This window comes from Diabrotica virgifera, chromosome 6 (genome assembly GCF_917563875.1).
Source record: "Diabrotica virgifera virgifera chromosome 6, PGI_DIABVI_V3a".
NCBI classification, from domain to species: Eukaryota; Metazoa; Arthropoda; class Insecta; order Coleoptera; family Chrysomelidae; genus Diabrotica; species Diabrotica virgifera.
Window position 1 is genome coordinate 254,946,710 of NC_065448.1, and position 25,752 is coordinate 254,972,461.

The 25,752-nt window shown below is 32.0% G+C and overlaps 1 protein-coding gene across 1 annotated transcript in view; it reads right to left on the reverse strand.

Moving 5' to 3' along the window:
- The window catches only part of LOC114327337 (uncharacterized), a 757,805-nt gene extending 734,825 nt beyond the window's left edge, over positions 1–22,980 (reverse strand). Inside the window, exon 1 of the mRNA XM_028275925.2 lies at positions 22,944–22,980. The gene's annotated coding sequence lies outside the window, so the exon portion shown is untranslated. The remainder of the gene's footprint in view (positions 1–22,943) is intronic.
- Positions 22,981–25,752: the final 2,772 nt, after the last annotated feature.

The following is a 25,752-nucleotide window of genomic DNA, read 5'->3' on the forward strand; positions in this document are numbered from 1 at the left end:
CATTAAGTCATTGGAATGTAAACAACTCAATTTGCATCCCACGTGTTGGGAAATTCAATATATTATCTTAGGGCATTATCCTAGTTGCCATCGGTTATACTTATTTTTAGATGATGATGATTTTTTTATAAAATCGAAAACGTTTTGTTGTGATGTAGTCCTTTAAAGGGATTTTATTAAAATTTTATAATAATAGTCTCCCGTTTTATACCGCTCACGTGGCTTTGGGAGTATAGCAAGGTAGTCTGCTATATCTAGGGCCTACGGTATACAAGGAAGGTAACAGGGACAGTGCTACGCTTCAACCGCCTATTATTACCCCTGGTTTTACCCAAGGTACTCATTTTATTCAGGCTGAGTCGACCTGGGGCCTATAAACATTTTAAAAATGTCTAGTTGTTCTTACCGGCGCGGTAGGATTTGAACTCCGGACCTCCGGCACGCTAGCCTAGCACACTACCACTCGGCTACGCCGGCCCTATTAAAATGTTATACGTTTTACAAAGAATTTTTTTCAATTTTTACGTTATTCTTTATTTGCTGGTATTCAAACTACGAGTATAAACATCAACAATAATAGCGACCTAGGCTCAAGGCATGTCGCAATCGTCTTTACATTAATAAATACTTACTACAATAATAAAATCTATATCATAGTAGGTTTCCTTATATACAGTTTAAACTATTGCTAAATCACGCACTACTTCTGTCAAGGTCAATCGATTATACACTAAGCACCAAAATTAACGCACCACCTTAAAAATGGGACATTTTTGACGTCTCGTATTTCCTAAACCTGTCGTCCCATTTTAGTGATTTGTTTAGTATATTATAGCTTTGTTTTTCAAGAATATCGATGTAATAATATTATTGCTAAAGAGGTAAGTCTCATTGTATACCAGGTGTATCAATGATAGTGTATTTTTTCCTCAAAATTTGGCACACCCTGTGGAATATTCTAGCGTATATAAAATATTGAAATTAAAACTTAACTGTAGCCTTAGGCTTTCTTAATATTTTGCTTTTTGATTCATTGGCTTCTATTGGTTAATAAAAAAGTTAGTACTTTAACAACTAGCAATGTTATTCATCAATACAGGGTGTTTGTCATCAATACAACTTTAAGGGGTAATTCTGCATGGAAAAATAATGACCGTTTGCTTTATAAACATATGTCCGCAAATGCTTTGTTTCCGAGATACGGGATGTTGAATTTTTTCTTTCAAACTAACGATTTATTTATTGCTCTAAAATTGGTCAAGATATGCATATGAAATTTGGTAGGTTTTAAGAGGTAGTTATTGCGCATATTTGACATACCACTAAGAATTTGATATTCACCATTGGCGTGTATATGGGTATAAACATTTTAGATACATCCCGTGTGCACGTCAATGGTGAATATAAAATTCTTAATTGTATGTTAAAAATGCGCAATAGCTGCAAATTTCATTTGCATATCTCAACCGGTTTTAGAGCAATAAATAAATCGTCAGTTAAGAAAAAATTCAACATTCCGTATCTCAGAAACAAAGCATTTGCGGACATATGTTTGTAAAGCAAACGGTCAATATTTTTCATGCAGAATAACCCCTTAAAGTTTGTCGCACTTATTTAGAAACACCCTGTATTGATAAATAACATTGCTAGTTGTTAAAGTACCTAACTTTTTTATTATCCCACATAAGCGAATAAATCAAAAAGCAAAATATTAAGAAAGCCTAAGGCTACAGTTAAGTTTTAATTTTAATATTTTATATACGCTAGAATATTCCACAGGATGTTCCAAACTTTGAGGAAAAAACACACTATCATTGTTACACCCGGTATACAATGACAATTATCTATTTAGCAATAGCGTTATTACGTGGATATTCTTGAATAATCAAGATATATTATACTAAAAAAATCACTCAAATCGGAGAACAGGTTTAGAGAATACGAGCCATCAAAAATGTGTCAATTTTAATGTGGTGCGTTCATTTTGGTGCTTAGTGTATATTGATTTCGATTATTAACTTTGAGTGAGGTATCTCAAGATATCCAATATTATCATAGTATATCAAATAAAGAAAATTTCTTTAGATAAAGCGTATCAGAGTGTATCAAAAAAGCAAAAGAGTGTATCAAAAAAAGCACGTAACATGAGCGAATGTCCTTCGCAATTATATATCTAATAAGTGAATAATATACCATGAACAAATAAATAAAAAAAAAATAAAAAGAACAATATTCTAAAAAAAAGAAAAGTCTTTTATTGTTAGAAAACTTATCATTCACTCGTCGACCGACCCTATATGTTATTTAAATTGTATGCTATACAAGCTTAATTTTATTTACCCTGACAGTTGTTGTAATGTCCTAAATTAGTAATAACAGTGTACAGCCCTTGTACTATAATCCGAACTTGAATAAGGCAATGATTATGCGACTCTTGTACCAAGGGAATATCCGTATGATATCCACTCAAGTGGGGTGAAACTGTGTCAACTCGGGCCATACAGCTACCTACTAGAAATGATAAATAATATATAATCAAAACGGAAGACTGTTCATTTCTATGCTGTACGTTACGCATTTTCGCGCCACTTCAACCTTCGCTTTTAATTAGTTGGGGGAATTCGCACCAAAGTTAATTTTTCTTTGAAATCTTGTAATTTTACATAATCTAATCTTATAAAATCCTAATATGACAAGTCACCATGCCCCGCTAACTCTAATAAAAAACATGTAATCGTATTTATTTTCCTTCCGTTTAGTCAGAGGCGCTGATGTCGGCATTGTGATTGGTGGAACATGACTTTTGACAAATCCTGCGCTATCTGTGAATCTGTGTTCGTGTTCGTTCGTTCGTTGTCGTTCACTTATTTTATATGGTCGGGTATGTGATGTGTTTGGTGTTTGTGTTTAGTTTTTGTTTGTGTCACCATAAAAAGCTGATATTCAGTCGTGTTTTTTGATATTTTTGTTATTTCATAATCGAGTACCTTTTTAAAGGTAAGTTTTTCTGATTGTAGGTACTATTTATCCAACAGTTTTAAAATACACATTTTATTTCGCGTTTTGTTGTTGGGTCTAATGGCCGATCAGCTGTTGTGTGCAGCCGATAAATTCAACAAGTAAACATATATTTAATCTAAATTAAATACTCATATTTCTATGTAAAATGTCACATTATTGTATAAATAAATAATTAAGAAACAAAAGTTGTTTGTGTTTTACCTTTATTGTCCACTTGAATAAAATAATATTAAATATTGGAAGTACCGTATGGAGGCTATGGTGTACCTAGCGTGGAGGCTAGATAACGCTACCCTTCCTATCCAATCAACAGCAAGAACGTTTAAAATTTCACACCTATCATGTCGAAGCTACAGACCACTTATGTGGAGGCCAGATTTGTAGTATCCTTCCAATTTTCCAGGCGCTGAAATACGTGACATATTTTTTGAAGGGTAAGATCGCATTCTACCAAATCACACAACACTTTTTTCTATGCAAGTCACGCAGTCTATCCGGTACGGTTTCGGTATGTAAACTTTGAGTGACGTTTAACAAACGTCATTTTATATTGTTATATCCTTTTTATAACAGCTCCAGAATGACTGAATCGAATGAGCTAATTTCAATTTTAAAACATTTGTAAAAGTCCCAGGAAGGTGAGAAAATGTAATGAAATTGTAAATAAAATGCTAAAAACAATGTTATTGTCATGTACACACAGTTGTAATATACTCCATTAAATTTACATCACTAAAACTAAATACTTTGGACAATCTAAAGTATTTGCTAAAACTGCGACTAACTTCGGGTCTATTTACTTTAGAATTGTTTCGAATTTATTACGTATTTAGAATTGTTTCATTAAATTTATGATTATTAAAATGTATTGCATTAATAGTCCTGTCGCCAAGGGGGGTACAACGGCCTCCTTAATTCAGATGGACTTACCCAAGTTTTTTTTATGTATTTTGACCCGTAGAACACGAATTTTTTAGGTAACAGTTGATCCGGATGTCGATAAGATTGTTATAAACAAAGAACTTGAGGAATTACATAACTGATTTTTCGCAAAACAAAACATTTTCTTGTATCTTTTGGATGATTCTTAGCAAAAATGGTAGTCTTACAAGTTTTTCGTAGAATGCATAGTTTTCGAGATAATCGCGGTTGAACTTTAAAAAAATCGAAAAACTGCAATTTTTGAACCCGAATAACTTTTGATTAAAAAATAAAATAACAATTCTGCTTACTGCATTGGAAAGTTCAAGTCAAATTCTACCGGTTTTTATTATTTGTATTGCTAAAAATTAGGTTTTTATTTGTTAAAAAAAAAGCCATAAACACATATTGTTTCCCGTGCCCAATGCATGCGTTTTAATGTACGTAATCCACGTAGAAATTGGCTGTATGCGCGCCTACTCGTTGGATTTCAAATGAGAAATGCATTGAATTGAAAACATCATTCAATCACTATGTGTTTATAGCTTTGTTTAACAATAAAAAATTAAGTTTTAGCAATAAAAGTAATCAAAACCGATAGAATTTGAGTTGAACTTTCAAATGCGGTAAGCAGAATTGCTATTTTATTTTTCAATCAAAAGTTATTCGGGTTCAAAAATTGCAATTTTTTGATTTTTTGAAAATTCAACCGCGTTTATGTCGAAAACTCTACAACCTACGAAAAAACTTGTAAAAACATTTTTTGCTTAGAATGACCCAAAAAATACAAAAAAATGTTTTGTTTTGCGAAAAATCGCTGTTATGTGATTCCTCAATTTCTTTGTTTATAACAATCTTATCGACATCCGGATCGACTGTTACCCAAAAAATTCGTGTTCTACGGATCAAAATACATAAAAAAAAACTTGGGTAAGTCCATCTGAATTAAGGAGGCCGTTGTACCCCCACTGGCGACAGGACTATAATGCACAAACTTGATTTTTTACCGCAGAGAAAATGTTAAAAAATTGTTGAAAATTCGTCACGGATAGGCACAGTATCAAGTGCAAGAAGAAGATAATAGGTTTATGCAATATAATTTTTGCACCTCTTTTTTCCTAGATTTATGCCATTCAATAACCTTCAAAATACTCACATGTCTATACCATTAAGATTATTATGAGGACTGATATCTTCTTAATAAAGACTGATAGAATTTGAAGTGTAGAATAAAGTATAAAGGACAAAAAATACACAGACATCCTTCTAACACATGCATAAATATAATACAATAATATATGTGTATCAGTTACTATATTGTTATAGACATGTCAGAAAACTAATTATTATTACGTTGCGTCGTTTTTATCCCCTCTCTCTATAGAGAACCTACAATAATTCATAAGACTACTATTAAAACATGAAATATTTATTTTTTAGGTTATCCTTTGTAAATTAAGTTGGATTGTTATGTGCCGCTGTGCTAGTTTCACATCGGGCACGTAATAAGGCTTTATTCCTGTATCCTGCTTCGCTCAGGACTCAGGATTTAAGCTCACATATTGTATTCAAAAGGTGAAACGAACGCAGCACTTGTGCATAATAACGTACAAATCATGGCTTTGAATGCAACGGCAAAATTTCGAATATTTAGTTTCGTAATCACAAAAAGCCAGTAGATACTTTACAATTCGATCATATATAACGGAATTTTTTATGAATAGAACGTTCTCTTATAAAATTGTGAGGCCTTATGTGAATACTTGTTATATTTCTATTTAGCGGCAAAAAAGATAAATATAATAATTGAATTATAGATAAAAAATGCAAAAACTCAGAACTGGAAAACAGACAAAAAATATATATAACACAATAGTGATACCGACTGTGCTCTATGCAAGTAAAAACTGGACAATTCTGGAAAAACATAATAAAAGGATAAATGAAATGGAGATGAGACACGTTAAGGTCATGGTTACAGCATGGGGAACAATGAAATCCAAATATTATTCTCCAATTATTATTATTCTCGTTGGAACTTTACCGCGCTGAGCAGATGGGACGTGAATTGTAAATTGTAGAATTCCCTCATCTTCCTTAGTCTCAGTATCCGTATGGCTTGCAAATTGTAGAAGGCTCGGAGGTGTAACAAGAGAAGGTTCCCATTGTTTTCATTCTGGTGGGATGTAGAATAGCATTATGTTGTTTTATATGCCATTAGAGTGAAAACTTAGTCTTTTTGCTAGCAGTTGCCGCTAGGGCATCTATGCCATTTCGTTCGTTGCAATCCGGGACTGCACGCTGGGGTTTGTTTTGGTTGGATCAGGGAGAGCAGCATATGGGCCTCCTGATGAGAGACTAATAAGTTTCGAAACCGGTAGGGGTGCTTGCAGCACTCTCTGATTGGACTAGAACTAGAATATGGTTCGGCTGTGTTTTCGTTTTGCAACGAAATTGAAAATGGTTATTCGTTTCCAAATATTATGTTATGCAGACGACGCCGCATTAATATCCGAGACAGAAGACGATCTCCAAAGATTAACACATATCTTTAATACAACAGCCAAGAAATACAATATGATCAATAATATCAGCAGACAAAAACCGAATGTATGACAACATCTAAATACCCACTACGATTTAAAATCGAAATGATGGGAAAATAATAAAGCAGGAAGCAAGTTTTACATATCGGGGAATAGATATAACCAGTTACAGAGATGTTGAAGAGGAAGTACGTCAACAAAGTTTAAAAGCAAGTAAGGCGGGATCTCTTAATGACACAATCTGGAAAAACAAGCACCTAAGACAAGACACAAAAGCAAGAATATATAAAGCAGCAATTAGACCTATATTGACATACACGGCGGAGACAAGACATGACACATCTAAAACGAGACGATTATTACAAACAACAGAGATGAAAATACTTCGACGAATATCAGGGAAAAGTCTGTTGGCTAGGGAGAGAAGTGAAAACATAAGATCATGCAATGTAAAAGACATAAATGGATGGGTGACAAAACGGAAATAGGAGTGGAACGAACACATTAGTGGAATGGCAGAGGATAGAGTAGTATGAATAGCACGAGATAAGTCACCAAATCGACGAAGAAGTATTGGCAGACAAGAAAAAGGTGGTGCAATAATTTAAACAATTTAGTAGGTTAATACTGAAGAAGAAACAGGCTTTAAAGCCTACAAACATGAAGGAAGGAAGAAGAAGATGAGATGAGACACCTAAGAAGGACAGTTGAAAAGACAGAAAGGGATAGATTAATCAACGAGAATATTAGGAGAATGACTAACCGGAGCCAATATCGAATAACAAAGCACAGAGACAAATTAACTGGTATGGGCATCTGATAAGGATGAACCCCAGGAAAAATACAACAAAAGTGCACGAAACAAAAAAACATCGAAAAATAAAAATATGTAGAACAAAAAACAATGGACACAGCAAGTAATAGTTGCAAGAAAAGTTAAACAAAAATAAAAATTACAAAGAAAATCCCATTGATTGGCTGTATAGCATAGTTAAAAAATTTACATAGAAGTAAAAAACTTTGGTTTGTATAATGGTATAAAAATTTTTGAAAAACTTTTAAAAAAGGCATCCAAATGGATTTAAGAAAACATTAGAAAGTTTTCGATCTAGTCAGATCATCTTCAGTGACTTTCTATGTAGTAGTGGAAATTAGCCCACTAGTTAATATATAGTCTTCAAAATTACATAATTATTTATTAAATTATACTTTTGTAATACGTCACAACGTCGATGTTAATGGATTTTACTATTAGTACTTTTACTTTTACTATCAGTTACAACACGAGTGACGAGTAGATTCGGTGTGTGTCACTCGTCTTGACTAAAGTACATCGTCTTGAAGTAACCCTTCAGTTTTTTGAGCATGGAAGCCATGCTGCTTTTGAGTACTTATTTGTTAATGCTTCTTTTTGAGTTCATTGTCAGACCGTATTCTGGTAACCAGTCTCTGAAGATATTTAATAGTTTCAACTAAAATGACAGTGTCATCCACATAATATATAATGTTGTTAATGGGAACTCCATTTATCTTAATTCCAGTTGTTTCATCCTCAAAAGATTTTTTAAGATCTCGTCCGAGTAGTTATTAAAATGAATTGGCGACAATACGCATCCCTGTCTAACCCCACGTCTAATTTTAATTTCCTGTAACAGTTGTTCGTTACACGTACTTTTGCTCGCTGCTTATAGTATAAATTCGATACGATCCTGAGATCTTTGCAGTCTATCACCAAAATGTGAGATGTATCCTAAAAATCATCAAGAGTACCAAAAACCCCAAGTGCTACAAATACTAGATGAAAAGGAAAACATCGTAATGCATATGTATTAAGAGGTTTTTAACAATATACAAAAGTTAGCTATGTGAGAATTATCGGGGCTATCTGATTTACAATGAAATACCTAACATACTAAATCATAGAAATTATTTATTTTATGAGAGAATCGTGTTATCTAATCTAAACTATTCAGTTATTGTCTGTATTTTATGTTTATATGTCGGTATATTCCACAAAACCTTTCGTCAAAAATAGATTACCCTAAAGATAATTAACTTATAGCAATTTGAATTTAGGTGAGATGCAAATCAGCGCTAAGTTCCTTTGTTTTTGGACGTAGCATAGTTAGATATTCTTTTTAACGTTGAGCCACAGAATAAAAAGCAAAAGCACACGAACCGTCTGAGGGTTGTTTGTGCATCGAGAAGGGAAACTTTTCGAATAGAGAATACATCTTAATGATTTATTTTAACTGCATTCTCTTAACTTTCCTACTTAGAGAAAAAGTTGGTTTGGCTAAAAGCGAAGTTCGAATTAATCACCCAGTAATAGTGGGCCATAATTTTGTTTTTGATAAAAAGGGAACGAGACAAGCAAACTTTAACCGTTGAATAAAAGTTTCTTTAAGGTGTTCTTATTATTTTATATACAGGGTGAGTTTTTAGTGCGGTATCGGTCGATAATTCCATTACGGTATAGAATATCGAAAAAAGTTATTTAGAAAAAATGTAGGCAATGATATTCTCCACGCTTGGAAAATATGTCCATTTCTACAGGGTGATCAATAAGAGCGTGGTATATCAAACATATAATTTTTTAAATGGGACACCCTACATATTTTTTCATATTTATATTCCCCTCGTAATTCCTGTTCATATAATATAGGGTTTTGCATTACTATACAGAGTATTTAACAAGTTATGACCATTTTTATTTCGAAATCCCTGAGATTAACACCCTGTATATAAAGAAGTAATTCATAGACAATAATTGATTTTATGTACTAAGATAAACAATATACTGTAGTTTTTAAATTAAGCCCAATTGAAATCATTGACGAATGTTTGTATACAGGGTGAACTACAAAACCAAATTACGATTTTCTCTATTTTTTTAAACGGATCACTCTCTGTTTTATTTTTCAAAAATATTGTATCTATTATACTCTTTTATTTTTATATAGCATTCCCTATATCTAAACTTATTACTTTCGGAGATATTTTTAGTTTTCTTCAATTTTCGGGAATACATTCAATTTTTCTAGTAGAAATAAGTTGGTATTGAATGATATTTAAACAAAATTATTTTTATTCAATAAATAACTAACACAAAATATAAACCATAGCTATATGCAATGAATGTATCAATAAATGTGATATTAAGGAATTATCATATTTCCCTAATATACAAGAATCACACAATTCCTACAAAAAAAATATAGGTATCCTGTGTATAATAAAATTACAAGATTATTTTTATTTAATAAACAACTCACACAAAACATAAATTAAAACAATATACAACTAATTTAATAGTTTTTAGATTATTATATCAACAGCATTCTAAGCCAAGAAGTTTTTAGTAACACATTCCTAATTGCAGATTGTGACCCGCAGTTTTTAATAGTATCATTTTCATATTTTTCATTAGTATGCATCAAGAAATCCCTACTTTGTTAACACTCAAACTAGGTGATCTATAAATGTTTAAGGTGATATTGTTAGAGATTATGTGATTGGTGCACATTTTTTGACGGTTGAGGTTTTTATACGACGGTGCTCCAGTTCTTCCATAATTGATTTTTTTCAAGTGGGGCTATATAAAAAACCTTGTATACCAGAAGCATCCAACAACGCTTGATGATATGAAAAATAGAATAAAAGAAGCTTTTAATAATATTGACTTACAAAAATGTTAGAAATGTGGCTCGGTCATTTGAATATCGGTTACAAAATTGCATAGACGTTGAAAGTGGTCATTTTCAACATTTACTGTAGACTTATATTCTTAACATCACATTAATTGGTACATTAATTAAATTTTGTTATGGTTTATTATTTTTTTGTTAGTTATTTATTGAATGAAAATATTTGTTATATTATTACATAATACTTATTTGTTAAGTTATTTATATTTATAAGAATTGAATGTATTCCCGGCAAATAAAGAAAACTAAAAATATCTCAGAAACTAATAAGTTTAGGTATAGGCGATGCTATATAAAAATGAAAGAGTGTCATAAATATAATATTTAAAAAAAATAAAATATAGGGTGATCTATTAAAAAAAAATTGAGAAAATCGTAATTTTGTTTTGTAGTTTAAAAGTGCTTATAAAAATGAATGTTCTACTAAAAAATTCTTGGCTTAGAACGCTGTTGATATACCAATCTAAAAACTGTTACATCAGTTGTATATTGTTTTGATTTATGTTTCATGTAAGTTGTTTATTGAATAAAAATAACCTTGTTATATACAAAGTTTTTTTTTGTAGGAATATTACGATTCTTTTATATTAGGGAAATATGATAATTCCTTAATATCACATTTATTGGTATATTCACTGCATATTGCTATGGTTTATATTTTGTGGTAGTTATTTATCTAGTAAAAATAATTTTGTTTAATTATCACTCAATACTAACTTATTTCTACTAGAAAAATTGAATGTATTCCCGAAATTTAAAGAAAACTAAAAATATCTCGGAAAGTAATCAGTTTACATATAGGGAATTCTATATAAAAATGAAAGAGTATATTAAATACAATAATGTAGAAAAATAAAATATAGGGTGATCCATTTAAAAAAATAGAGAAAATCGTAATTTGGTTTTGTAGTTCACCCTGTATACAAATATTCGTCAATGATGTGAATTGGACTTAATTTAAAAACTACAGTATATTGTTTATCTTATTACATAAAACAAATTATTGTCTACGAATTACTTCTTTATATACAGGGTGTTAATCTCATAGTGATTTCGAAATAAAAATGGTCATAACTTGTTAAATACTCTGTATAGTAATGCAAAACCATATATTATATGAACAAAATTATGAGGAGAAAATAAATATGAAAAAATATCTAGGGTGTCCCATTTAAAAAATTATATATTTGATATACCACGCAGTTACTGATCACCCTGTAGAAATGAACATATTTTCCAAGCGTGTAGAATATCATTGCTTACATTTTTTTTAAATAACTTTTCTCGATATTTTATACCATAATGGAGTTATCGACCGATCCCGCACTAAAAACTCACCATGTAGGTACACTTTTTTATATATGTGAATGAAAATTTCCTTGATGATGGAATTATACTAGAACCGCCTACTGAAGAAGAGATTAAAAGTATAATCAATAGACTCAGAAATAACAAAAGATCGGTAGAAAACGAAATAGCTAGTGAAATACTAAATAACGGAAGGAAGAACTACAAAAAAGGATGTATATATAGCCTTATCAAGAGTGAAAGGGACTCTCTTATAGTGAAAGGGACTATCATGAATTTAGTTTGTTGAGAGCACAATGTAAACGATTGAGTCAAGAGTGTTACAAAAATTATATGACATCTGTAAATGGGGATTTGATTAGTAAATAAAGAATTTTTGGAAATTCATTAATGGTAGCAGAACATCAAGTAATATTCCAAAAAACATGGTTCTAAATAATTCAGTAGCTACAAATGGCCAACAAATTGTTGACTTATTTGCTAATCACTTTTCTACAGTCCTCTCAAATGCAAAGGCCATGCCTCCTGAAAAATTGTATAGCCAAATTAACATAGATTGTCCTGTGATACGTGTATCTGAGGTTTTCGAAAAGTTAGGGACTCTTCCTAATAAGCTGATTGGGGCTGATGGTATTCCAAATCTTGTTTTAAAACAGTGCAAATATTCATTATCTCAGCCATTGTATAAACTGTTTAATTTGTCTCTATCTACTGGAATTTTTCCCCATATCTGGAAAGAAAGTTATATCTCTCCTATATTTAAAACAGACTCCAGAAATGATGTTAAAAACTATAGTAGTGTATCCATACAATCATCTATCCCAAAATGATTTGACAGTCTCATGTCTAGTTATTTGAACTGTCATTGCAAACAGATCATTATTGATGAACAGCATGGTTTTAGAGGAGGTCATTCCACAATGACCAACTTGCTTCTATACCATGGTAAGTTGTTGGATGCCTTGGAGAGGGAGTATCAAGTTGAGGTTGTGTATACTGACTTCTCTAAGGCATTTGATAAGGTCAATCACTTATTGTTGGTTGAGAAGCTAAGAAATATAGGTTTCTCTGATAGATTGGTGGAATGGTTGCGTAGTTTTTTGAGCGATAGAAGGCTAGTAATTAAAATCGGTAACTTTATATCTAGAGTGATTGAGGTATGCTCAGGGGTTGCTCAGGGAGGTACTGCTTTCCTTTGTTATTTAACCTGTTTGTTAATGACCTCAAAAAGGTCTTGAAGTATTGTGACTTTCTGATGTTTGCTGATGATCTCAAATTATTTTTAACTATACGTAATGAACTTGACATTAGTTTACTACAAAAAGATCTGGATAGCCTTTCTCAGTGGTGTGAACATAATCTCTTAGATCTTAATGTTGACAAATGCTTTCAGATTTCATTTCATAGGAAAATAATAGAATACCATCATTTTATTCTATAAATGGGCAAAATCTTAAAATTAATGAGGTAGCTAAAGAGTTGGGTATACTATTTGACTCCAAACTGAATTTTAGTGATCATATAGATAGATTAACAGTAAAAGCGAGCAGGATGTTAGGTTTTACACTAAGAAATTGTAAAGGGTTATCTTTGGAGGCAGTGAAGACAGTATATGTTGGGTTGGCCAGATCACAGCTTGACTATGGGTCAATTATCTGGTCTCCTCATTATAATGTCTGTAAGTGATTACTGAAGAGTGTGCAACATAAATTTCTACGATATTATCGATACACTTTTGGCATAGTAACGTAAGTCACCAAAAACGTTTTTGCAGAAAAACCACGTTTTTAATTTAACCTGCTTAAGCTTATTTATATTATACAAAATTTACCAGGGTGTTTTTTGAGGTCTACAGTTTAATAAAGAACAATATTTTTTAAAGTTTTTGTATAGTTTTAGCGGTTAATTGATACTTAAGTTACTTTACGGGTTCTAAAATCTTGAGTCTTGATAAAAAATGTAACGTAAGCACACACATACGTCACTTTGGCGGGAAATTGTAGCAGTTAAAGTAATTTGGAAAGAATTACAAACAATCGTTTATTATAATAACTTTACAACAATCTGATATTAAATATCAAATAAATTTTATTTAAGTGAATTTATATAGCTAGATGAAAAAAAAAACTAAAGGAAATATTAAATTCTTGCTAGTAAATACATAATAAACTAAATACATAATATTTTTTATTAAGTTTTGGAGACTTCATCATCAGTGTCATCCTCTGCATCAGTCTCTGCTAACTCATCTTGAAGAGAAGACTTACATTTTAATTTAAAAAATTCATCATGAAACCTGGCAGGTATGACATTATTTTTGCAGAGTTTTTCCAGATCCCTTTTTTTCAATTCGGATATTGGAAGCAGTTGCTTATAAATTTTTTCAGGTTCACAAACGACCTTTTCTTGTCGCCTTCGACCTTAAAAAAACAAACACTTTAGGATAATCTGCAATTACGTATTCATTTTTTTATTTGTAGTTTATTAACAGTAGTTTAGCTTAAAAATATCTAGCCACTGATCAAGTGTCGGTAAGGCCTAAATGGTAAATAAAATTCAGTTCTAAACAAGTGTTCTTAATAAAAATTTTTCTAAAAAATTCGAAAGCGTTCTTTTCTTTTCATCATAACTTGCTTAATTTCGAAGCTATTAACTTCTTCTGCAGCTCATTTGATAGGTATTACGAAGTACTTTGACAAGTGCTTTGCAGATTTTATAAAGTGCATCATTTTCCCGTTATTTAAGCTTGAATGCTTAGATTTGAGTACTCGTCGAAAATAATATACACTCAATTACCCAGAACTCACTTTGAATTAACGTTAGTTTAGTTCTTTATGTAAGGGGTGTGTATTTAGTTTTTTATTATCTTCAATTTCGTCAATAATAAGTTTTTTGAAAAAAGCTTATAGTTTTTGAGTTATACGTGAAAAACAACTTTAAAACAGGCATTTTTTACGAAAAAAAATAAAATCTTTGATATTTATTTAATAACTCAAAATGTATTGATTTATTTTAATAACGTTATATAACAAATTTGGCTTAGAATTTGTCCCTCTATCGACTTATGGTATCACTTTTAATAAAATAATTTCACCCCCAAGAAGGGGTAGCATCCACCCCCAGGGTAAAAGCGCAAGTTTGCATCATGTCACCTTTATTCCTTGAGGTATCCTCTAACTACTCACCAATGTTCATGAAAATCGATGAAGGCTCAACGAAATCGGAGGTAAAAACCTTCAGTGACTGCACTATTCTATGCAAATCAGAATAGAAACATGCAAGCAGTATTTCTTTATTTCTAACCGTTTTCTAGATACAAGAGTTCAAATTGATAATTTTACAATTTTAAACTTATTTTTTTCACAAACAGTTTACATTTTATATCAAAATTTACAAAGATTTTTTAACAAACAATTCAACCGAATTTTTTTTTAGGTTATGTCAAAATAATTTGTAATAAATAAACGAAATTAAATATGAAATGGAGTTTTACAGGTTCATAATGTTAGTTAAGGTTTTAGAGTTTTTTGAAATAACTACAAATACATGTTTTTCGTTATAACTTACCTAAAATCAATAATTTAGTCGATTGTAGCACGAATCTGTCACTGTCGTAAGCCAAACACTGACTGCGAAAATCTGACGTAACAGAATCCGACCGGTACTTACGTTATTATGGCGGTAAACGACGTTTGCTTACGTTATTATTATCGAAATAGTGCTAAAGTTGCGTTTCTTTTGCGGGTATGATTAAAACAATTCTGGACATACGTTTTTAAAATATTTAAAAAAAAAAGGTTTAAAGTAATTCTAGGCTTACTACACTTTGGCAGTACCTTCTAAACACTAATAGCGTTAGTTTAATGAAAAAACATGGTTTTCGCCAAAAATGTCACTTACGTTACTTTGCCAAAAATGTATCGTTATAATTATATGTTGAATTTGAATATGACTTCTGACCACAACTATTCTCATATTTTAAAGTATCTTAAAATAGATACATTGGAGAAGAGAAGAACTATGTTTGATATTTGCTTTGTTTTCAAACTACATATTGAATAGAATTATATCATGTCCAGAAATTATTTCATAAATCAAATTTGCTGTTCCACAGAGAATGCTTCGACAAAATAACTTATTTTTGATTGGCTTTCATGCAACAAATTCATGGATCGATCCCTAGAGTTTATGAATAGAGCAGATAGATTGGATGTGTTTAATAACTCTTTGCAGTCATTTAAGAGAACTCTTTTGGAATTATGTTAATGTTATATTGCTATTACATATGTGCTAGTTTACTAGTGATAACTTACATACCTAATGGATTTATTATTTAAGTAACTTTTTGTTAATTTTGTATGTGTATAATATAATATATACCTATATGTATCTTTTAAGCTTTTCGTAATAGGATGCTATTTAGACTAGTTTTGATATAGCCTTTAATCAAAAATGTACTATAATTTTTTTGTAATGGGGGGTTTCCCATCTTATAAATAAAATAAAAATAAAATAAAAGAGGATATCTTATTCTAGTCTAAAGGCCAGATATTGATAAAACCAGGAAAATTCAAAGCAAATAATACTCGGAAATACAGAGCAAAAAGAAGAGTGACAGTTTACTTTCATATTTAATGAATCAAGGAGATATAATTTCGAGAGAGTGGTCCATTTTACGTATCCGGGGTGATTATAGAAGATAAAGGTCAGGAAAAAACACCCGTGTTGAGCTGGCCCCCCCCCCCCACTTGCAAAAATTAAAAAACAAATAGCCCTGATTTATGAGCTATTTATGAGCTCTCATATTCCGCAAACTAAAAATTTTGAGCTCGTTCCACTGAGCAGGAATTTAATACCCTAGTGGGGGGGGGCTGGGTCAGCCCCCCCCCACTACTTAAAAATAGGAATATTGAATCGGTTTTTGCGGCAGAATTACGAGCTATTTATGAGCTCTGTAAATTATATAGTTTCGATTTTTGAGCTCATCCCCTTCACCCCCAAACAACCCTTTAATTGATTTAACTTAAGAGAAAGATGCTGAGAAAACTTAAAATATATCGTATTGCGGATATAATTCCTATAGCTTATATACTCTAAGAATAAACTATTAAATCAAGGGCATTTCGATTATTGAGCTACAACCCCTTCGCAAGAAAACCACCCTATCTTCCCGGCTTAAGAGAAAGTTGTACTTAAAATGCGTTAAACTAATTATTTGGCGATACATATCATTTAATAATTTATAAGCTTCCAAATTACGCGCATTTAGATCAGTAAATTGCAATTTATTTTGTATAGTGCAGTCACTGAAGGTAAAAATCAACGATTACCTTCAAGTTCGGTGAACCTTCATCGATTTTCACGAAAATTGGTCAGTGGTTAGAGGATACGTCAAGAAACAAAGGTGACATGGTACCACCTTGCGCCTTTACCCTGAGGGTGGATACCGCCCCTTCTCGGGGGTGAAAATTATTTTATAAAAAATAACTGCACAAATCAATAAAAGAACAAATTAAAAGCCAAATTTATTATATAAAGTTAATAAAATAAGTCAATACTTTTTAAGTTATTAAATATCAAAGATTTTAATTATTTGTGAAAAAGTGCATATTTTGAAGAGGTTTTTTGTAAATCACCGAAAAACTGTAAGATTTTACAAAAAAGTTAATAGTAGTTTAATTCGTATAACTTATATTCTAAGAATAAACTCTAAAATCACGCGCCTTTTGATTATTGAACTACAACCCCTTCGCAAGAAAACCATCCCATATTCCCGGCTTAAGAGAGGGTTGTACTTAAAATAATTTAAATTAATTATTTGTCGACTATATATTGTTTAATAATTTATGAGCTCGCAAAATATAAGCATCTCAATTATTGAATTGCCATTTTCTTGCTATAGTGCAGTCACTGAAGGTAAAAATCAACTATGACCTTCGATTTCGGTAAATCTCCATTCATTTTCACGAAAATTGGTGAGCGGATTTTGATACTATCAACTTTTTCTGGATCTTATTTTTGATGGGTATTTCTAAGTACTTTGACAAGTATTTAGTACCTAAGTGTTATAAAATGCATCTTTTTCCCGTTATTTAAGCTTGAACCCTTAGATTTGAACAGTCGCGGAAAAAAATATACATTTAATTACCAATAACTTATATAAATTAACATTAAATGTTTTTCAAGTAAGCAATTTATTATATTTTTTATTAGCTTCAATTTTAGTGATGAAAACTTTTTTGTAAAAACTTACAGTTTTTGAGCCATTTATGAAAAATCGCTCTAAAGCATGCATTTTCTTTCCAAAAATTAAAATATTTGATCTTTAATAACTCAAAAAGTATTGATTTATTTTAATCACATTTTATAACAAATTTTGCTTACAATTTGTCCCTCTCTCGATTTGTGGGGTTATTTTTGATAAAGTAATTTTCACTCCCGAGAAGGGGTGACATATACCCCAGGCTAAAACCCCAAGTTGTTATTGCCAATTCGTGAAAATAAATGGAGATTTACCGAAATCGAAGGTAATAGTTGATTTTTACCTTCAGTGACTGCACTATAGAAAGAAAATGGCAATTCAATAATTGAGATGCGTATATTTTGCAAGCTAATAAATTATTAAACGATATGTAGTCGCCAAATAATCAATTTAAATTATTTTAAGAACAACTCTCTCTTAAGCCAGGAAAATGGGGTCGTTTTCTTGCGAAGGGGTTGTAGCTATATAATCGAAAGGTGCGTGATTTAAGAGTTTATTCTTAGAATATAAGCTATACGAATTAAACTACTATTAACTTTTTTGTAAAAACTTACAGTTTTTCAGTGATTTACAAAAAACCTCTTCAAAACATGCATTTTTTTCACAAATAATTAAAATCTTTGATCTTTAATAACTTAAAAAGTATTGACGTATTTTATTAACTTTATATAATAAATTTTGCTTTTAATTTGTTCTTTTATTGATTTGTGCAGTTATTTTTTATAAAATAATTTTCACCCCCGAGAAGGGGCGGTATCCACCCTCAGGGTAAAGGCGCAAGGTGGTACCATGTCACCTTTGTTTCTTGACGTATCCTCTAACCACTGACCAATTTTCGTGAAAATCGATGAAGGTTCACCGAACTTGAAGGTAATCGTTGATTTTTACCTTCAGTGACTGCACTATACAAAATAAATTGCAATTTACTGATCTAAATGCGCGTAATTTGGAAGCTTATAAATTATTAAATGATATGTAGTCGCCAAATAATTAGTTTAACGCATTTTAAGTACAACTTTCTCTTAAGCCGGGAAGATAGGGTGGTTTTCTTGCGAAGGGGTTGTAGCTCAATAATCGAAATGCCCTTGATTTAATAGTTTATTCTTAGAGTATATAAGCTATAGGAATTATATCCGCAATACGATATATTTTAAGTTTTCTCAGCATCTTTCTCTTAAGTTAAATCAATTAAAGGGTTGTTTGGGGGTGAAGGGGATGAGCTCAAAAATCGAAACTATATAATTTAAAGAGCTCATAAATAGCTCGTAATTCTGCCGCAAAAACCGATTCAATATTCCTATTTTTAAGTAGTGGGGGGGGCTGACTCAGCCCCCCCCCCCACTAGGGTATTAAATTCCTGCTCAGTGGAACGAGCTCAAAATTTTTAGTTTGCGGAATATGAGAGCTCATAAATAGCTCATAAATCAGGGCTATTTGTTTTTTAATTTTTGCAAGTGGGGGGGGGCCAGCTCAACACGGGTGGAAAAAACGTAACTAAATGCCAGATTGGCAAAGGGAAATAAAAAGATGGGAAGACTGAGAACACTAATGAAATCCAAATATGTATTGAGAAAAACAATGTTAAGGATATACAACTGACCCACAGAATAAACAGGCAGCTAGAGTAACTGTATAACCAACCAAGCATCAGTCGCTCCATAAAGGCACGTAGAATAAGATGGATAGGGCACGTGATAAGAATGCGAAAAAAAGGATGACAAAGATAATCCTAAAACGGGGCCCAATCATGAAAAGAATGAAATGAGGACCCGGGCAAAGATGGTTGGAGTATGAAAGAGTTAATTGATGGTTTTGAAGAAAGAGCAACAAAGGGGGATTAATGGAAGGCAATTTAGTAGGCAAGGGGCATGATTGGATAAGAATCCATCCCATTTGATATAAGTTTGTAATATATAGGTATTGACAAGTTGAGCTTTGTAAATAAATAAATTTTTTTATAATTTCAAACCAAGTTTTTTGCTTAATACATAATTTTTTTTTTATTTAGCTAATGCCTCGACAAGTAATGGCCATTGGCATGGTATGTACGGTAATTTTGAACAGTTAGGTACCTAGTGTCATGTGTAGTGTGTGTGTTGAGTAAGTGTCTTGTTACTTTGCAAAGTCGACGTCATTGTCTTTGCAAAGAGACGCTAATTGTATCCGAACGTCTGCGGTCCGTTTTTTACATATTATGTAAAAAGCTGTATTTAATCACGGCAAATACAACTTTTAAATAAAAAGAATGTCTGTACTTTGAGACTAAACGAGAACAACTCATTACTTTTATGTAATAAAAATTGAATGTGCTTTTTAGACTAATAGTTATGTAAACTGCACAAAGGCAGATAAATTATCAATTTGGTAAAGCAGGAAGTAAGCGGGATATTGCTTACATAACGAGAAGTAAATATCCGATAAAATTGTGAAAATATTACTACTTTTACTTGAACGAGATATTTAAAATTCAAGAATATAACGAGAGCTCATACTTTTATTCTATAAAAAATTTAATTAAAAGATGCTCTTATTCAGATTTTTTTTCTTCAGATTTTCAAACTAACGTTGAAATGTTGACTTTTGGCTATTTGTATCAAAAAATCAAAAATTTTTGTTATAGATAAAACTAAGGTTTACAGATAAAATTAAGGTAAATTTTAATATTAAGGATAATTTAAGATTTTAAGATAAAAATTAAGGTTGTAAGGCACCTAGTATACATGGGTTCCATGATAACTAAAGCCAGATGATGCACTGAGGAACTAAGACAGAGAACCTTAACACCAAAAAATAGAATGTATATGCTAACTAAATCGAACTAAACTGCGCGTCATAGAAAACGGGCACCCTAAAAAATGGGTAATTTTTGATGTCGCGTATCTCCTAAACTTGTTGTCCGATTTAAGTGATTTTTTGAATATGTTATAGCCTTGTTATTTGTCAATATCTAATATTTTTGCTAAACAGGTAAATTTTCATTGTATACCGGGTGTACGAATCAGACTGTGTTTTTTTCTCAAAGTTCGCAACACCCTGTGGAATATTCTAGCATTTATAAAATATTGAAATTAAAACTCAACTATAGCCTCAGGTTTTCTCAACTTTTTGTTTTTTGATTCATTCGCTTATGTTGGATAATACAAAAGTTAGGTACTTTAACAATTAGTCATGTTCTTTTTCAGTACAGGGTGTTTCTAAACAAGTGCGAGATACTTTAGGGGGTAATTCTACATTAAAAAATAATTCTAGTTTGCTTTATAATCGTATGTCCGCAAATGCTTCGTTTGCGAGATACGGGATGTTGATTTTTTTCTTACAAACTGACGATTAATTTATTGCTTTAAAACCGGTTGAGATATGCAAATAAAATTTGGTGGGTTTTAAGACGTAGTTACTGCACATTTTTTGACATACAATTAAGAATTTGATATTCACCATTGGCGTGCATACTGGTAATATGATCGGTCATATTACCCATATGCACGCCAATAGTGAATATAAAATTCTTGATTGCAAGTCAAAAAATTCGCAATAACTATCTCTTAAAACCTACCAAATTTCATTTGCATATCTCAACCGGTTTTAGGGCAATAAAATAAATCGTCAGTTTGTAATAAAAATTTAACATCCCGTATCTCGTAAACGAAGAATTTGCGGACATGAGTTTATAAAGCAAACGGTCATTATTTTTTCATGCAGAATTGCCCCTTAAAGTTTGTCGCACTTATTTACAAACAACCTATACTGATGAAGAACATGACTAATTGTTAGAGTACATAACTTTTGTATTATCCCACCTAAGAGAATGAATCAAAAAACAAAATGTTCAAAAAACCTGAGGCTATAGTAGGGATTTCATTTTTGTATTTTATAAAGGCTAGAATATTCCACAGGGTGTTGCGAACTTTGAGAAAAAAACACAGTTTGATTCGTACACCCGGTATACAATGAAAATTTACCTGTTTAGCAAAAATATTATTGCAAGGATATTGACAATGAATAAGGCTATAATATATTCAAAAAATCACTTAAATCGGACAACAGGTTAATGAGATACGCGACATCAAAAATGACCCATTTTTTAGGGTGCCCGTTTTCTATGACGCGCAGTGTATATAAACTGCTCGTCAAAATTAGGGATATAGCAAATTCTGCTGATTTTCAAAATTGATTTTTTCGCGAACAGACCGATTCCGCTGATTTTTTTTTATTTTAGCCTTTTCTTTAGTATTTACACAGTTGTGCAAAGGTTTACTCAAACTTATTTTTTGTACTTATACCGGGTGGAAGAAAAAACATGTTTTTCTTGTGTTAAGTTTGAGACACCCTGTAGGGAGAACGAGGTACAAATGTGAGTATGCATCAGAATAATATTGTAGTCTTATGTTTTGTGAACATGCTGTTGTTTGAATGTCCCTGATATCTTTAGAAACAAAGTTTGAGACACCTTGTAGGGAGAAAAAGGTACAAAGGTGAGTATACCCCGATATTATGTTATAGTCTCATATTTTTTGAATATTTTATTTTTTTAATTTCTCTGATATCTTCAATAACAAAGAATCTAGACGGTATTACTCTTTAATATGTTTTTCTATGTTTCTAAAGCTATATTTCTAAAACCTTTGCATAACTGTGTAAATACTAAAGAAAAGTCTAAAATAATAAAAAAAATTAGCGGAATCCGTTAATCTGTTCACGATAAAATCTACTATAAAAATTCACCAGAATTTTCTATATCCCTAACTTTTAACGAGCAGTTTATTATGTACTTACTTGCGTCAGTTGAAAAAGAAACCCTCAAACAATTTGGCGAAGACAGAAAACCTTGGATACCAATATATATTCTCCAATTTATGAACTAACGAAGAATACATAATATATAGCAAAAGACTTATACAAATTCAAAGAAATTCAGGGAAACATCAGAAAGAAAATTCGATACGCAAAAGAGACATGACTCTCCGACAGATGCAAAGAAACAGAAGATCTGATTAAAAAGTATGATAGCTTTATTTAACATAAAAAAAGATCAAAGAAATGACAGAAAACTTAATTTACTTGATGCACAATCGAAAACAGAACTAAGGAGGCAATATATTTAGCAATGCGTTGTATTTCGGTTATAATTTTAACATGATAAAAAAGTAGACAAATATTATAAAATGAAATTAACCTTACCTTTATATTACCAATTGTTGTAGTGACCTGTAAAAAACAAACAATTTAGAAGTTTTATCCAAAAGTAAGCATTACGTAATTGGTCCTATAAGTATTTAGCCTCTCCGTCAGATGGCGTAACTGCCACTAAAGAAATTTATTACTGTGTAATACGTTCTTGTAGGCGACCTATGTCAAAATATCCGAATGAGTTTCATTGATCCACTGATGCACACCAGAGATCAAGGAAAAGTTGATGCAGTAGACGTCACCCCGCGAAATTAAAGAAGGCGAAGACTGCCCTATCGGCCGGAAAGGTGACGGCCACCGATTTCTGGTATTGACAAGGTGTGATCTGTGTCAGTTTCTATTAAGCGTGGTGTCAGACAGGAATGTTTTATGTCACCGACATTGTCCAACGCCTACACCGAACCAAATTTTGAGGAAGCATTAAATAATCGTCACGAAGGTGTTAAAATCGATGGTGAAATCATTAATAACATCAAATACGCAGATGACACCGCCATAATGGCAGAGAAACTAGAAGATCTTCAAACCCTGTGGAACGCTGAAAACAACGAATGTACCGCAAAGGGCTTAACAATTATCGCAAAGATAACAAAATGGATGGTGGTCGAAAAAATTAGTATCGAAGACTCGGAATTAAAATTAGATAACAAAATCCTGGAAAGGGTGAAACACTTTAGAAATCTGGGTAGCTGGATTGACTGCAAGGTTGAAAGTGATGAGGAAATTTCGACCAGAATAGAACTTGCACCAAAAAGCTTTATTAGCTGGCTTTGTGTATTGTGCAGTAGAAGTCTGCCATTTGCCACACGTCTAAGAGTATTGAAGTGTTACGTCTGGTCCGTTTTGTTCTATATATGTGAAACCTGGACAACAAAAATGAAGAATCTTCTTGAAGAAACAAATTAGAAGCGTTTAAGCTGTGGCGTTACTGTCGCATGCTCAGAATCCCGTGGAGAGCACACATATCCAACGAACGTGTGCTGGAGACCAAGCACAAAGAGCGAGAATTAATCAACATCATAAAACTGAGAAAGGTTCAATACTTCGATCATATAATGAGAGGACCTAAATATCGTTTATTTCGGTTGATCATTCAGGGCAAAAACATCTGCCCTGGCTGCGTAACATTACGTTGCAAACGTGACATCTATGATATTTTATATATATTAATAATAATTATCTTCTATTCGTTTTAACTTGCTTTTTCGTTAAAAACTTGCTTGGCGCCCTCTTTTATTATGCTCTATTTCTTATCTCTCTTATCATCTAACATCTAAATCATCAACTGAACCTACTGAACGTACCCCGTACATCCTTACTCTCTAGATATCTGTCTTTTAATACGGAACATGCCTGCCACCTCCTACGTCTCACTGTCATGGCAGTGACACTTCGTCTCTCAATTTTCAGTATGGTGGTGGAAAATTAATTTCGGTATAAAAGCCGAAGAAGCTTCAAAATTAAAACATTTCCATCAACACTACATATTCTCTTGGGTGAGTTTTTCATACAGCTTTTTATAATAATTTCTTATAGTCATTTTTTCCTATACCTAACCTTCCATGTCTACGACCGTTACTACGACCACATGGTCAGTTTTAAATACCTATTTATTTCTAATTTTCATATATGCATGGTTAATCAAATTATTTAACTAGTCCAGTCAGTATTAATTTTATTTTATTCCTTTGGCTACTTTTATAGCTACTTTTTACGATTGTTTGGCAAAGGCCCGTTGTTGATTTTTCTTCTTGATGTTTGATATGTGTTTTTATCTTATAGTTTTTGGGAATAAATCAACCTTTCTCCCTTCGGAAGCTTCAAGCCGTCAACATCACCGGTGATGCTACTTGTAAGGCGAAGACAACATGACATCTAGATAGACTGCAACGACTACCATCTCCAGCTGCAGGGGTCTAGGGCCGAACATCTGCCCAGGTCTACAAGAAGTCTACAGCAGTACCATCCGACATCAAGAAGTTACCAGCGAACTAGATACCAAAAGCCATAAGTATAATCCAGAAATTTTTAGTTTTTGGCAAGAATTTGAATATATTTGTTAATTCGTTTAATAAGTCACATTTTTATTATAACGTGTGATCCAAAATTATTGTCACCATAGGTGGCTCTGAACGACAGAGATAGCTATACAGTGCATGTCTATTCTTAATTCAGATATACTTTCCAGTTTACGTCAACTTTGCAGTGTACGTCAACTTAACAAGAAAAGTAAGGTTATGTAGAGGTCTTGTTTGATTTTATTTATTATTGTTACTTATAGTTTTGTTAATTCTTTTTATTTTTGATGAAAGTTCTGGTTTTGACTGATTTTTTATGTTTTATAATGTTAATCAAAATTAATTGATAAACCAATGATATAAATTCAGATTAAAACAAGACATACGTAATTTTTTGCACGGCTAGCTTTGATCCCAATAATTGTGGATCGCTCGTTATCTTTATTAAACAATAAATATGATTAGTTAAAAATACTGTTTTGTTTGCTTCCATTCTAAATTTTCAGAGTTCATATTCTAAGATTAGGACAAGACGAACACACACCCTGAGAGACTGAGCAAAGCTGGGGTGAACGATAAGTATCTTGGTTGGTTGAAATATTATTTCGGAATGGTATTTCAATTAGCTGGGGTAGTCTATTGTCGTTTTCGTTTCAAATTAGACAATGGACAGGTTGAACGGTCGAGGAATTGTTCCATATAGCTGCCCCACCGAGAAACATTTCATCAGCTTGTTAATACGACCATAGCCAACACATGAATACAAGCACGGCATACAAAAA